At 41.5% G+C, this 14458-nt stretch overlaps 1 pseudogene; it reads left to right on the top strand.

The window, feature by feature from the left end:
• Positions 1-314: 314 nt before the first annotated feature.
• On the top strand, positions 315-403 carry LOC131858714 (small nucleolar RNA Z102/R77; annotated as a pseudogene).
• Positions 404-14458: the final 14055 nt, after the last annotated feature.

The raw sequence follows: 14458 nt of genomic DNA on the forward strand, positions 1-14458 counted from the left end.
GATTTTATGACAGATTTGAGTATGTAATCGGAACTGGATCCTATGATGGTTATTGGAAGGCATGTTTTGATTTTGTAATGACGTTTTGCCAGGGTTTAAGGACCAGTAAAGAATTCTCTTAACTAATGATTTTTTATTTGGTGATGATCTACATCAAGTTCACGTGTTGATGATAACGCGACACAAACCGCGTGATGAGTTTGAAAGATGTTTTGGCGCATTTGGAAAATGAATTTCTTGGGAATGTGAAAAGTGCTTAGTAGAATGTGATAAGGGTTTGACTTTGTACCAAATCGACTTGTTGTGACGATTTATGATCATTCAATGATCAATATTGATTAGTAATTGATTGTAATGATCCCTATGATGATCTGTAATGAGTTGTGAATATATGTGATGATCTATGTAGTAAGTCTTAGGGTTTTGATGCTGACCTAGCTATAAAAGTTATTTATGTCGGCAAGGTTGATGTTTTGAAGTGTCAGTGATTTTGAGAAGTGTGAGAAGATCTGCCAGAGAGATGTAAACTTAGAAATTAATTGGATCTGATCAAGCAAGCAGTAGAGTGCTATACACAGACCATTCACTGTTGTTCTCTAACAATTACAACAGCTAAAATCCCTTAACCGGGTAGGTCCTAACATACCTCACATTGTAAAATCCCCTAACAAGGTGACTCGATATCTGAGTTCTGAATCCTCTTGCGAGGTTGATCCTAACAGATCAAAGCTTCTAACAGGGCTGAGGTAAATCCCTTAATCGGGTGACTCTTAACATGGTCTGCTCCTAACAGGGCATCATTGTAAGCTTCTAACCGGGCTTGGCTCCTAACAGGGTGCATTCTGAAAGAGTGCAAAATATTTGTGGGTACCAATTCCCACCATAGTTTTTCCCTATTTGGGTTTCCACGTGAAAAACATGGTGTTCATGTGTGGTATATTTTTCTTGTGATGTTCATGTTTTATTTCTGATAACCGATTATCAGAGATCTTAAAGTGGTTACCGGTATTGATGATTATATGATTGATGAAGCATTCTGATTAGTCAATAAGTTGGTAACTTTGTTTGTTGATCTGGTATTGGATTGATGGTTGATATGATTAATAAGTTTGCATAAGAGGAAATGATTATCTAGATCTAATAAGGAAATCTGTTATGAAGATTTGGTTTAAGTGTTGAATGTTTTTAGATCTGAGATAAGTCTATTTTGGTGTTGAAAGTTTCAGTTTTTGTTAATACTGATTCACCCCCCTCTCAGTATTAACCGGATCCTCTAGGTTTATCAATTGGTATCAGAGCATTGATCCTATGCGTGCAAAAAGCCTAACAACTTGAGGGAAAGATTCTGTGAAAGATGATGAAGAAGGAGGGTCCCAAGTTTACCAAGGACAACTACCGGATATGGAGTGATTGAATGAAGATCTACATTAAAGGAATGGGTTCACATTACTAGAATCATGTGATGACCAAGTATGTTGCACCTACTACCAGTCCCTTGACACCGAATGAGCTCAAGAACAACAGGAAAACATTCAGGCTCTTGAAGCAATTGTAAGTACTCTGTTTGACTCTGAATATATTGATGTTCATGGATTAGAAACTGCAAATGAAGTATGGGAGAAATTAAATTTAATCTATGGAGGAGATGAACATGTACAAAGGGCAAAGGAAGAGAGTCTGAGAGGAAAATTTGATGATATGAAAATGGTTGACGGTGAGAACATAACTCAATATGGACAAAGTATTAAGGAAGTTGTAGGTGGAATAAAGAGTGTCAGAGGTAAGATTGAAGATGATACTATTGTTAGCAAAATGATTAGAAGCCTTTTACCATAGTATTCTACTAGAAAGTCCGCTATTCAAGAACTGAGATCCATTTGAAAAGATAAAGTTATTGTTGATTCTTTAATTGGAAAGTGTGTGGGGGAAAAAGCGAGACTAGGTTAATCATGCCCTAATCCTACCTTTTGACACACATTACGGAATACGAAAGAGCCTAGAGATATCGCACAATTGGCTACTTCTTTTTGTGAAAGAGAGAGCCATGGGATATCTATTAGGATTTCTATTCCCTTGTTGAAATTGTAAGATCAAGTAATGCAAGTTCAAACCCTAATCCCAAAATGCAAGTATGAACTAATAACAAGATTGCAGAATTGAGATTAAACAATGAACAACTGTAAATACAAGGATGAAATAAGAATGCAGATGTGTACCCGGAGTCAAAATCAGACTGAAAATGTTTGGGATGGGGGCGCGGGCGCCACTGTCCTCAGAACTGCACCGGAAACTGCTGTTCTGCACTCTGGAACACTGTCGGAAAGCTGTCTAAAAGCTGTCTGTCCGGAGGACCAGGGCGCCCAGCGCCTCTGTCCCAGGGACCAGGGTGCCCAGTGCCCCTGTCCTGGCAGGACCAGGGCGCCCAGCGCCCTTGTCCCAGTCTTCTGCTCTGCAATTTGATACAGAGTGCTGTCTCGACCTTCTCTCTCCGGATCTGTATCCCGCGGCGTCGTCTGAATCCCGAAACCTGCAATGATATCTGAAAAAGGGTGTATGGGCGGCTATATAGGGTTTTGCCTTAGTCACACCCCCGCTTCGGTGATTTCCACCTCCACGAATAGCCAAGTTGTTTTGTAAAATGTATTGTGTGTGCAGACCTAGTGTGTGTGCAAGGTCCTAAAATGCAAGAAATCAAACTAGAGCAACCTAGAAAGTAAACCCTAATTGCTTGTAAATGATAACGTAAATGCTCTAAATCAAGATGCAAAGTGATCTAAAGCATGAATAAATAATGTATTGAAGCTTATGTAAAGACATGAAAACAACATGAAATCATACCCAACCCTCAAGGGAGGAGTACAAGCCAATCTTCAGTCGGTAATCTCCTATTGTTCTTCAATGTCTTCCAAGCCCTAAATGGATGAATGAATTTGATAGATGCTTGATAGAAGGATGTTGTAAGATGTTGAAGTCTTCAAAGATTTGCTCTTTCGCTGCATATGAAGTTCCTGAAAACAAAATTCCCATCCCTTCAAATGAAGAAAGAGAGCTCTTATGTAGGAAACCCTAGATCGTAAATTCGTATTTTGGTCGACCTAGAGATTGAATATCCTGCCAATTTCTTGGGGTTAAGCTTTATTTTATGATTGGATCGTGCTCCTAAAATTTCGGGAAAAATGTCCGGGACCATGTGCACTCCGGGCGCCACGGTCCCGACAACTTTTCACCAAATTTTCAGGGCCGTCGGATATGATGATTTTAGAGAGAATCCCGAAGTTACAGGTGATTTCGAGATGTTTTGACCCCGAAACCAAGCCCCCAAGTTCGAAATAGGACTTAATTAGGGTTTTTGATTGAGTGATGTATTGGAGGAATAAAATGCGAAGGGCGCGCTTTAGTGAAAGGGCCCAACTTTATGATGTAGAGAATGATGAAATAGGACCTTAGACCTAATTAATTTGATTAATTAAGTGCTAAAGGAGAAATGCAATGCAGAATGTAAAATGCACTAAGGCGGGTGCTAAACTAGGTGTGAAATTGTACCACCCTAGCGAGTGCGTACAATTTACGACGCTACATTTAGCCCCCACTTTAGCGGTCATATGAGTACTACATGCATATGCAAGCTAAAGTACAGAAAGTAAACATTATTTGAAAAAGGATATATCCATAAGTTGTCGGACGAAGCCCCCAGCGGCATCTGCAGTACACAGTTAGGAACCGCACCCTACAAAACACACGTTAGATCACAAAAATCACCTAATGCTTACTAAGGAAAGTGATGAAATTTGTGAGTAGCTGTATGCCCCCCCTGTTTCGACTTGCTTATTAGGGAGGTGAAACAGGGTAGCATGTTTACTTGCAACAAATTGTGTAAGGTAGTATTGATGAGGGGTGTTCACTAAATAGGCTTCATCAGAGCACTTTTTGGAACATCCCGAGAGTAGGGGAAGGAAAATATGATTCCAACGCAACAAACGGCTCGAAAATCGCATCTCCCAAACTCAAGTTATGATGAAATGAGTGAAAGAGGAAAATTAGGGTTTCAACAAGTAAGAATAAACAAATGAGAGTATATACCTCGAAAGTGACACTTGTATTTGTCACTTTGTTGATTTCAGAATACTATTCAGTGCAGCGGAGCCCACATAGCCATCATCATGCCTTCACGACGACTGGAGCGTCCCACGAGGATCGAGATCCTGCGCCAGGCCGTGATCGACGACGAGCCACTAGACGAGGTGAGTTGACTGAACGTTTGACTTTTGATTTTTCGCATGTTTGACTTTTCTGTGATCGTATGTGGGCCCTGAAGGCTGACCCAGGGCCCACCCAGGGCGCCATGGTCCCTATGGGGCGCCCTGGTCCCCCCAGGGCGCCATGGTCCCTGACAAGGGCGCCATGGTCCTTGCAGGGCGCCATGGTCCCTGACAGGGCGCCATGGTCCCTTACAGGGCGCCATGGTCCCTTACAGGGTGCCATGGTCCCCAATCAGGGCTTGGCGAGGGGTTTCAGGACTAGCATACGATGTTCGACAGTTTGCATTAGCGATTTTGATGATTGAGTACTGATTACGGTTATGTTTTTGTGTTACAGGGCCTTCCGTACATGAGAGAGCATATAGCGGGACATATTCTTCACAGTTTGCGAGATCAGATTCTGCGGCTTACTCAGTCAGAGAGAGACACACTGTCGATAGTAGGATTATGGTATGTGATCCTCATGCCAGCCATTCGGTTCCATCCTGCGATGCTGATGGCATTGATGGAGCGATGGGATCCTGACACATGCACTTTTCACCTTCTAGTAGGAGAGCTGACAGTCACACTCGAGGATGTGTACCGTATACTTCGTCTTCCTACCAGAGGAGCAACTGTTACATACGCGACCGATCGGTCAGCGGAGGATCATCAGAGAGAGCAGGTGTATTGCATAGGGAGAGTCATGCCGAGCGAGACGAGAGGTCGCATCATGGTTAGCTGGCTCTTACATCCTACAGCGGAGGTACCCCTTCTGAGACGCCTTATGATAGCCATCATAGCACTAGCCGTCTGCCCTAATGGGCGAGGCACACACATGCATGGGGGTCTCACATGGTGTATCAGAGCGATGGAGAGACACAGGAGAGTGTATGCTTGGGGTCGGAGTATGCTTGCACATCTCTATCACGACCTTGAGGAGTATGTATTTGGACAGGGGTGTAGTTTGATGACATGCACACTTTTGCAGGTGTGGATTTTAGAGCACTTCACATGCACCAGGCCCGTCGGCTTTCCGCTGAGTACAACGAGCGAGCGACCTAGGGTGTTCGCTTATCCACTTACCAGCGAGTGGAGATTTGGAGATTTGTTATATTGGAGAGTGATTTTTGACAGAGTGACAGCCAAGGTGACAGTGTGGAGACCTTACCTACGGATGCACAGATGGGATGGTATGGAGAGACAGTTAGCATGTCTACAGAGGAACCGCCTACTGCGGGGACGATATGCACACATCATAGTCCCTTTCTACTTCGACCGAGTACGGAGGCAGTTCGGGCTAGAGCAGTGTGTTCCAGCCGATGTGCCCATCTATACTCGACACTCGCGGGTCCTTCCCAGACCTAGAGCAGTAGCGAGACCGACGATAGATGACATCGAGACTACAGACTTAGAGGGATCTGATCAGGATGTAGTCACTGACTGCTCTGCAGAGCCTGGAGCACAGCGCAGGTACGTCTCATGGTTTATGAGATCATATCCAGGTCCTATCTTTCCACCAGATCATCCGACAGGCTATCCAGGCCCATGGAGACACGGAGACCCAGACGAGGACCAGGGATCCAGGTCAGAGGAGGCAGAGGAGGGAGAGGGTCATGAGGAGGCGGGAGATCCTGATCCACCTACAGGCGATCAGCCCAGTGCCGAGGAGGAGGAGGAGGATACAGATAGAGAGGAGGACGAGGGAGATGCAGGTGATGATGCGGATGAGGACGAGGATGAGGATGATGAGGAGGACGACGAGGAGGAGGATAGAGATGAGGAGGAGGAGTCGGATGCAGCTCCCCACCATTCAGGAGACGATACCATAGCACTAGATCCACCTCTTATTCCCCAACAGGGGGAACATGAGGCAATACGGAGGCCTGTCCCTAGTACCGTCCAGCCTACACCCATCGTGGATAGATTATTCGAGCGAGGGGAGCCTAGCGGTTCCCAAGCACAGATACTACCATATCATGATCCCTACTGGCGCGAGGGAGATCCAGGTATAGTAGGTTTATATTGATTGATTGACGTTTTGATGATATAGAATGGTACTAACAAAAATCTGTTCTACTACCACAGCTAATGTGCAGGAATGGCGTTCCCTGATTCAGCAGGCAATGACAGACATTTCCATGATAGCACAGATCCCCAGTTCCTCACAGATTGCCTATAGGCCTCAGGGGAACGCGGGTCGGCATGAGGATTTGTTTTTCCCATTCCGAGTACAGGTAGATATATGGAGGGAGAGAGAGAGAGTCCTATCAGAGGACCTCCAGCAGGCGCGACAGAGAGAGAGAGAGTCCTATCAGAGGACCTCCAGCAGGCGCGGCGAGATCTAGCAGCGGCTCGGACCGAGGCTACCACCTATCGCGCGATCCTTATGGATAGGGATCGCAGGAGTTCCTCTCGGAGTCACTCACGATCTGTATCGCGCTACACACCCATGGGTCCACCTTCACGGCCAGATTAGGAGGGAGCGTCCAGTCGACACTCTCCAGCCACTAGCCCTAGGGATAGGAGATGATTTTATGATGTAGGAGAGGTCACATTTTTGGATGTATAGTGACCTATATTTGTATACGATCCACACATATATATATGTATATATACATGCTTCTCTTTTGTCTCAAATGTGTTATCTTTAATGCTTAAAACAATGTATATTTTGTTTTGATTAAATCTAATACATCTGGTAAATGTACATGTATGTTTAGAATTTAATTTCCATGTGATTGATTTCTCAATGCTCCATGATTAAATTGATACATGTGTGACTTAATAAAAATATTTAATCAAGTACTACATTGATGATAAGGAAGACATATGCATTAAGTCTAAGAATCATATAACTAATGTGATTTAATTTTGAACTTAAACACAACATGATACGATTCTACTTAACACATAACGACACTGTATAATATGCTAGCATAATGGAATGTAAATCTTTCACAATTTACATAAATGAATTCAAGACAAACCATAAAGTAAGAAGACACGCTTGTCAGGAACGAAGCAATATAGATTAAACAACATAACATTTAATCCTATTTTGCTTTAATTAAGAGACACTAACATATTATCCAATGTTTGAAGAATTGAAAAGATGAAGAACGAAGAATTAAGCATAATATCTACGCAAGTGCATAGCATTGATAGGTTCTTTAAGAGGCGTACCATCTACATCCGCTATTTTGTAAGCACCTGATCCATAATCCTCAATAACGATATATGGTCCAAGCCAATTAGGACTGAATTTTCCCTTTTCTGTAGGTAAGGCATTCACATTGCGCTGATTCTCATAGAGGACTAAGTCACCTACTGAGAAGGAACGTTGAATGACCCTATCATTATAGCTTCGTTGTAGAGTTTTGTGATACACTTGAATATGCTCAAGAGCGTTTATACGTTGTTCATCAAGCATCTCAAGCTGTTGAAGTCATTGTTCTCTATAAGAGTCATCATCTACTATACCTTTGAGAGAAACCCTAAGTGATGGAATCTCTAATTCTAAGGGCATAATAACGTCAGCACCATAAACAAGATTATAAGGAGTAGTTCCCGTAGCAATTCGTACACTCGTTCGGTAGGCCCAAAGAGCATAGATTAGCTGGTTACTCCAATCCTTACCATGCTTATTCACGGTTTTGCGAAGAATTTATTCAATTATCTTATTGGATGATTCGGCTTGACCATTTGACTGAGGATAGTATGGTGTAGAAAATTGATGTTTGATATGATACTTCTCGAGGAATTTCTTCACGTCCTTATTCTTAAACGATGTCCCATTATCTGAGATAATAGTAGAAGGTATCCCAAATCGAGAAATGATGTTTTCTAGAAGAAATTGACAAATCACTTCAGCAGTGGTAGAGCGAAGGTGAATAGCTTCTACCCACTTCGTAAAGTAATCTGTTGCGGTTATAATGAAGGTGTGTCCTTGAGATGAAGGAGGAGAGATTTTACCAATAAGATCCAAACCCCATGCGGAAAAAGGCCAAGAAGCTACTTGAGAACGGAGTTCTTGGGCAGGAGCATGAATCAGATTATTGTGTTGTTGACATTGATGACATTTTTTAACAAATGAAAAGGAATCCTTCTGCATAGTTTGCCAATAGTATCCCATACGAAGCAATCTATGAACTAAAGATTTGCCCCCAAAATGCCCCCCACAGGCACCTGAATGTGCCTCTTCAAGAGCAACAAGGATTTTTGACTTGTTAAGACAACGAAGGAGAAGACCATCATAACCCCTTCGGTAAAGGACATTAGAAAGAATGATATACCTAGCAGACAGCTTGCGGATTCTAGCCCTAGTGTTTCTATTAGCGGAATCAGGAAAGGTACCATCAGTCAAATATCTTACGATATGCGAGTACCATTCATCTGAGTCTATAAAATCACAACATGTTACCAAGCTAGAATCGTCTACAATAGCTAGAGAAATAAGGTTGTGAATAACAAATTTAAGATCAACCACAGGGTCCTCTAAAGATACAAGAGAAGCCACACATGCCATTGCATCCGCATGTCGATTATCTTTTCGAGGAACAGGTTCCATAGTATAAGAATCGAAATTTTGTAATAAAGAGATAGCAAGGTCTTTATATTGTGATAATTTGTCTTGTTTTGCTTGATATATTCCTGTTACTTGTCTTATAATCAATTGCGAATCTCCATAGATATGTATGTGTTTTATGTTCAGAGCTAAGGCTGCTTTTATTCCCGCTATAAGAGCCTCATACTCAGCAATGTTATTGGTACACGGGAAATTTAGACGATAGGATAAGGGAATGGGTTTCTCTGTAGGAGAAATCAGAACAACACCTGCCCCCGATCCCGTATGACACTTAGAGCCATCAAAGTATAACTCCCAAGTTTCATCTTTCTCTATAGAAAGAATGAAGTCGTCAGGAAAGGACTCAGGGTTAGGGAAGGAGAAAGGTGAAGGGGCCTCAACTAAGTGATCGGTCAACACTTGTCCTTTAATTGCTCTTTGTGAAACAAATTTAAGGTCAAATTCAGTTAACATCATAACCCACTTAGCTAGACGTCCTGATAAATCAGTTTTAGAGAAAAGATGCTTCAAAGGCTCAAACTTTACCATGACATGGACTTCTGAATTTAAAAGATAATGTCTCAATTTCTGAGTCGCAAATACCAAGGCCAAGCATTGTCTTTCTATCGCAGAATATCGGGTCTCATAATCGAGTAAGGTACGACTTATGTAATAAACCGGACATTCCTTACCATCTTTATCATGTTGTGCCAACAATGCTGCGAGAGCATGAGAGGAAGCAGCTGTATACAGAAGGAAAGGTTTAGAAGGTTCGGCAGGTTGAAGAATAGGAGGACTAGCCAAATACACTTTCAAATCTTCAAATGCTTGCTGACAATCCTCATTCCATTGAAAGGTGATATCCTTTTTAAGAAGTTGAGTAAAAGGAAAGGTACGATCCGCAAGCTGAGACACAAACCTACGAATAGCTTGAATCTTTCCTTGTAAGCTTTTAAGTTGAGACACATTTCTAGGAGGTGGCATGTTGACAATAGCATCTATTTTCTTAGTATCCACCTCAATCCCACGATGCGAAACTATGAACCCTAATAGTTTTCCACTATCCACACCAAAAACACATTTGCGGGGATTCAAGCGCATGTGATATTTACGAATTCTTTCAAAGATTTGACGAAGGATTTTAACATGATCTATGCGAAGAAAGGATTTGGCCAAAATATCATCAACATAATCCTCTAAAATCTTATGCATATAATCATGAAAGATAAGGGTCATCGCTCGTTGATAAGTTGCACCGGCGTTTTTGAGTCCAAAAGGCATCATTATCCAACAAAACGTACCCCAAGGAGTGGTGAAAGCAGTTTTGAATTGATCTTGAGGGTTAATAAAAATTTGATTGTAGCCTGAAAAACCATCCATGAAGGATAACAAGGCATGTCCTATCGTAGAATCAACTATCATGTCAATGTTTGGAAGAGGGAAATCATCTTTTAAAGAAGCCTTATTTAGATCCCGAAAGTCAGTACACATTCTTATTTTGTTGTCTGGTTTAGCCACAGCGACAATATTTGAAATCCATGGGGAATAGTCAATAGGGTGGATAAATCCAGCCTCCAATAATTTTTCAATCCCAGCCTTAACAAGCAGAGCCACCTTAGGATTCATTTTTCGAATCTTTTGTTTCACGGGCTTAGCATCAGGAACTAAGACAATATTATGAGTAACGATCTTAGGATCTATACCAGGCATGTCAGAATATGCCCAAGCAAAGATCTCAGGGAATTCATGCAATAGTTCTTCATATTGTTTCTGTTCCTCTTCATCCAAACATTTCCCAATTTTAATGACTTTCTCTTTATTGCAAGGATCCATCTTAACATCAGTGGTGTCACTTATGAGAAGATTACTTTGTTGAGGAGTATCCTTTAACTGAGGGAATTCTTTCACAATCTCGTCATTATCAATCTCTTTTCCAAAATAGGCTTCAGTGTTCAAACAATAAGGGAGTCCCCTATTGTGATGATAATGAGGAAGAGTGTCATAGGCTCCCAAGAACTCAGCTAAAGCATCGTCAGTAGGGAAGACATCCAAAGCACAGGCACACGAAGGATCCCCATCAATATACTCAGGATGATGTATTGATAAAGATGTAGAGATAGCATTAACACTAATGCATGGTCTTTTAGAAGCTTTAGTACGTTTGCAGGGATTAAAGCCAAGTCCAAAGGCATAATTGTGAAAATTAGTCTCTAGAGGAACTCTTATCCCTTGTTCATGAGCACCACAACCTTTTCCATGATACCCATGCTTAGCAAAAATGCGAAAACCACGACCATAACGATCAACCATTTCAGGAAGAGAAGGTGGTTTTTCATAAGACAAAGAATCAAACTCTTCATAATTAGAGATGTGAGGAGAAGAAGTTTGAGAGGCGGCCACAAAATTATTACTCATAGATTCAGGTAAGGTTGATTCTTTCTTTTCAACTTTATGATTTTCAGCTTCTTCCTTCTTTTCAACTTTAATTTCTCTAGAAGGAACCTTATATTCACCCACAAATGTAGGATTAAAATCAAGGGATCCCCAATCGTCGTCTTCGAGGATCTTCCCAGGATCAAAATCCTTCTTATGTGTAGTTTCAAGTCGAGAAGAATCTTCTCCAAGAGCTCCAGACTCATCCAAAGAATTCTGATCATCGGAGAGCGAGGATTCACCGATAGGTATCTTATTTAAAGATTCATCACTAGATGAGGACGGCTTAGAAGAACCCCCCTTAGAAGTGGATGTTTGCAAACAAGCTTGAAAATTAGTATCACCTATCAAGGTATATGTCTTATTGTTATAAATAAATTTAACTTGTCTATGCAATGTAGAAGGGACAGCTTGCATACTGTGAATCCAAGGTCTCCCCAGTAGCAAGTTGTACGTTAGATTTCCCGACATAACATGGATAGGTGTAGGCAAAGTAACAGGCCCCACTGTGATGGGTAAGGTGATAGTACCTAATGAAGTTTTAGCCACATTATCAAAGCCTCGAATAGGACGAGAGTCCGGTTCAATTAAGGATGTATCCACATTCATCTTATGCAAAAGATTAATGCTACACACATTAAGACCAGAGCCATTATCTACTAGTGTTCGCCTTATAGCCGTGTCTTTCATGATAACCACGATCATCAAGGGATCACATTGATGTTGGATTTCACTAGTAGGCAACTCATCTTGGGTAAACACAATTTGAGCTTTAGGATTCATCACAGAGTTAACCAAAGATGCTATATTACTAGATGTATTCGGTGGAGGAACATTCAAATCTTTCAAGGCATCTTGTAACATTCCATGATGAGCGGAAGAAGTTTGAATCAAATCCCAAAGGGATATCTTAGCAGGGGTAGCTTTAAGTTGTTCTATGAGATCATATTCCTTACTAAGAACTTGCAAAATACGAGGAGCTTGTGGAAGAATCGGTTGAGGATTCGGAAGAGAAACTGGGATAACAGGAGGAGGACTAGGTTGCCTATTATTTCTGGTATGATAAGTATGGGCAACCGCATGATAACTCTCTCTAGTTATTTGCTTGGCATAATTATAAGGACTTATAGGTTTTCTTCCTTGCACAGTGATGATTGGTTTATTCGGAGTACGAAAGGAATCATGATCATACCCTCCTTAGACAGTAAGGAGAGGTGACTTAGAAACTTGAAAGGTGGGAGAAGGATAAGCTCCTTGGAATTCAAAGAGAGGCTTTTTATGTTCATTCAAGTTTATCATGTTAACTAATTTAGAAGTTGTGTTTTTGTCTAAAGATTTCGATAAAGCCGCAAAGTCATCAAGAGCATCATCCAACAAAGCATGATCATATCTATTGAAAGGTTTATCTTTTGATTCAAAAGGAGACATCTCCTCATAGAGGGGATTGTTGAAAACAACCATGTTACTAGATTCAGTGGAAGAGTTGATAGGAATGTACCCTTGAGAGGACTCATTCAACTTATCTTTCTCATCACAACGAAATGGCATAGTAACAAGGTTTATGAGTTTTTGGTAAAATGAAGGTTTGGCATCTTTAGGGTTTAAAAACTCATCTAAAGCTTCATCTAATTCATCTTGGCTATACTCATAATAATCATCGAAAGCATGAACATTTTGCAAATAAAAATCTGACATTTTGAAAAGATTGCACAAAACTTAAACACCCAATGCAAAGAAACACACTTTTTTTTTTCTTTTCTTTTTAATGAAAATGAAATGAAAACACACTAAATCTAGATCTAGATCTAACAAATGCAATGCAAGAGGAAGCAATGATAGATTCACGTCGGGTTCACCAAAATGTGTGAGAGAAAAAGTGACACTAAGCAAACATGCCCTAATCTCACTTTCAATCACACATTTGTGGAATACGAAAGAGCCTAGAGATATCGCACAATTGGCTACTTCTTTTTGTGAAAGAGAGAGCCACGGGATATCTATTCCCTTGTTGAAATTGTAAGATCAAGTAATGCAAGTTCAAACCCTAATCCCAAAATGCAAGTATGAACTAATAACAAGATTGCAGAATTGAGATTAAACAATGAACAGCTGTAAATACAAGGATGAAATAAGAATGCAGATGTGTACCCGGAGTCAAAATCGGACTGAAAATGTTCGGGATGGGGGCGCGGGCGCCACTGTCCTGAGAACTGCACTGGAAACTGCTGTTCTGCACTCTGGAACACTGTCGGAAAGCTGTCTGAAAGCTGTCTGTCCGGAGGACCAGGGCGCCCAGCGCCTCTGTCCCAGGGACCAGGGCGCCCAGCGCCCCTGTCCTGGCAGGACCAGGGCGCCCAGCGCCCCTGTCCCAGTCTTCTGCTCTGCAATTTGATACAGAGTGCTGTCTCGACCTTCTCTCTCCGGATCTGTATCCCGCGGTGTCGTCTGAATCCCGAAACCTGCAATGATATCTGAAAAAGGGTGTATGGGCGGCTATATAGGGTTTTGCCTTAGTCAAACCCCCGCTTCAGTGATTTCCACCTCCACGAATAGCCAAGTTGTTTTGTAAAATGTATTGTGTGTGCAGACCTAGTGTGTGTGCAAGGTCCTAAAATGCAAGAAATCAAACTAGAGCAACCTAGAAAGTAAACCCTAATTGCTTGTAAATGATAACGTAAATGCTCTAAATCAAGATGCAAAGTGATCTAAAGCATGAATAAATAATGTATTGAAGCTTATGTAAAGACATGAAAACAACATGAAATCATACCCAACCCTCAAGGGAGGAGTACAAGCCAATCTTCAGTCGGTAATCTCCTATTGTTCTTCAATGTCTTCCAAGCCCTAAATGGATGAATGAATTTGATAGATGCTTGATAGAAGGATGTTGTAAGATGTTGAAGTCTTCAAAGATCTGCTCTTTCGCTGCATATGAAGTTCCTGAAAACAAAATTCCCATCCCTTCAAATGAAGAAAGAGAGCTCTTATGTAGGAAACCCTAGATCGTAAATTCGTATTTTGGCCGACCTAGAGATTGAATATCCCGCCAATTTCTTGGGGTTAAGCTTTATTTTATGATTGGATCGTGCTCCTAAAATTTCGGGAAAAATGTCCGGGACCATGTGCACTCCGGGCGCCACGGTCCCGACAACTTTTCACCAAATTTTCAGGGCCGTCGGATATGATGATTTTAGAGAGAATCCCGAAGTTACAGGTGATT

This window comes from Cryptomeria japonica, chromosome 1, assembly GCF_030272615.1.
Source record: "Cryptomeria japonica chromosome 1, Sugi_1.0, whole genome shotgun sequence".
In the NCBI taxonomy this organism is placed as follows: domain Eukaryota; kingdom Viridiplantae; phylum Streptophyta; class Pinopsida; order Cupressales; family Cupressaceae; genus Cryptomeria; species Cryptomeria japonica.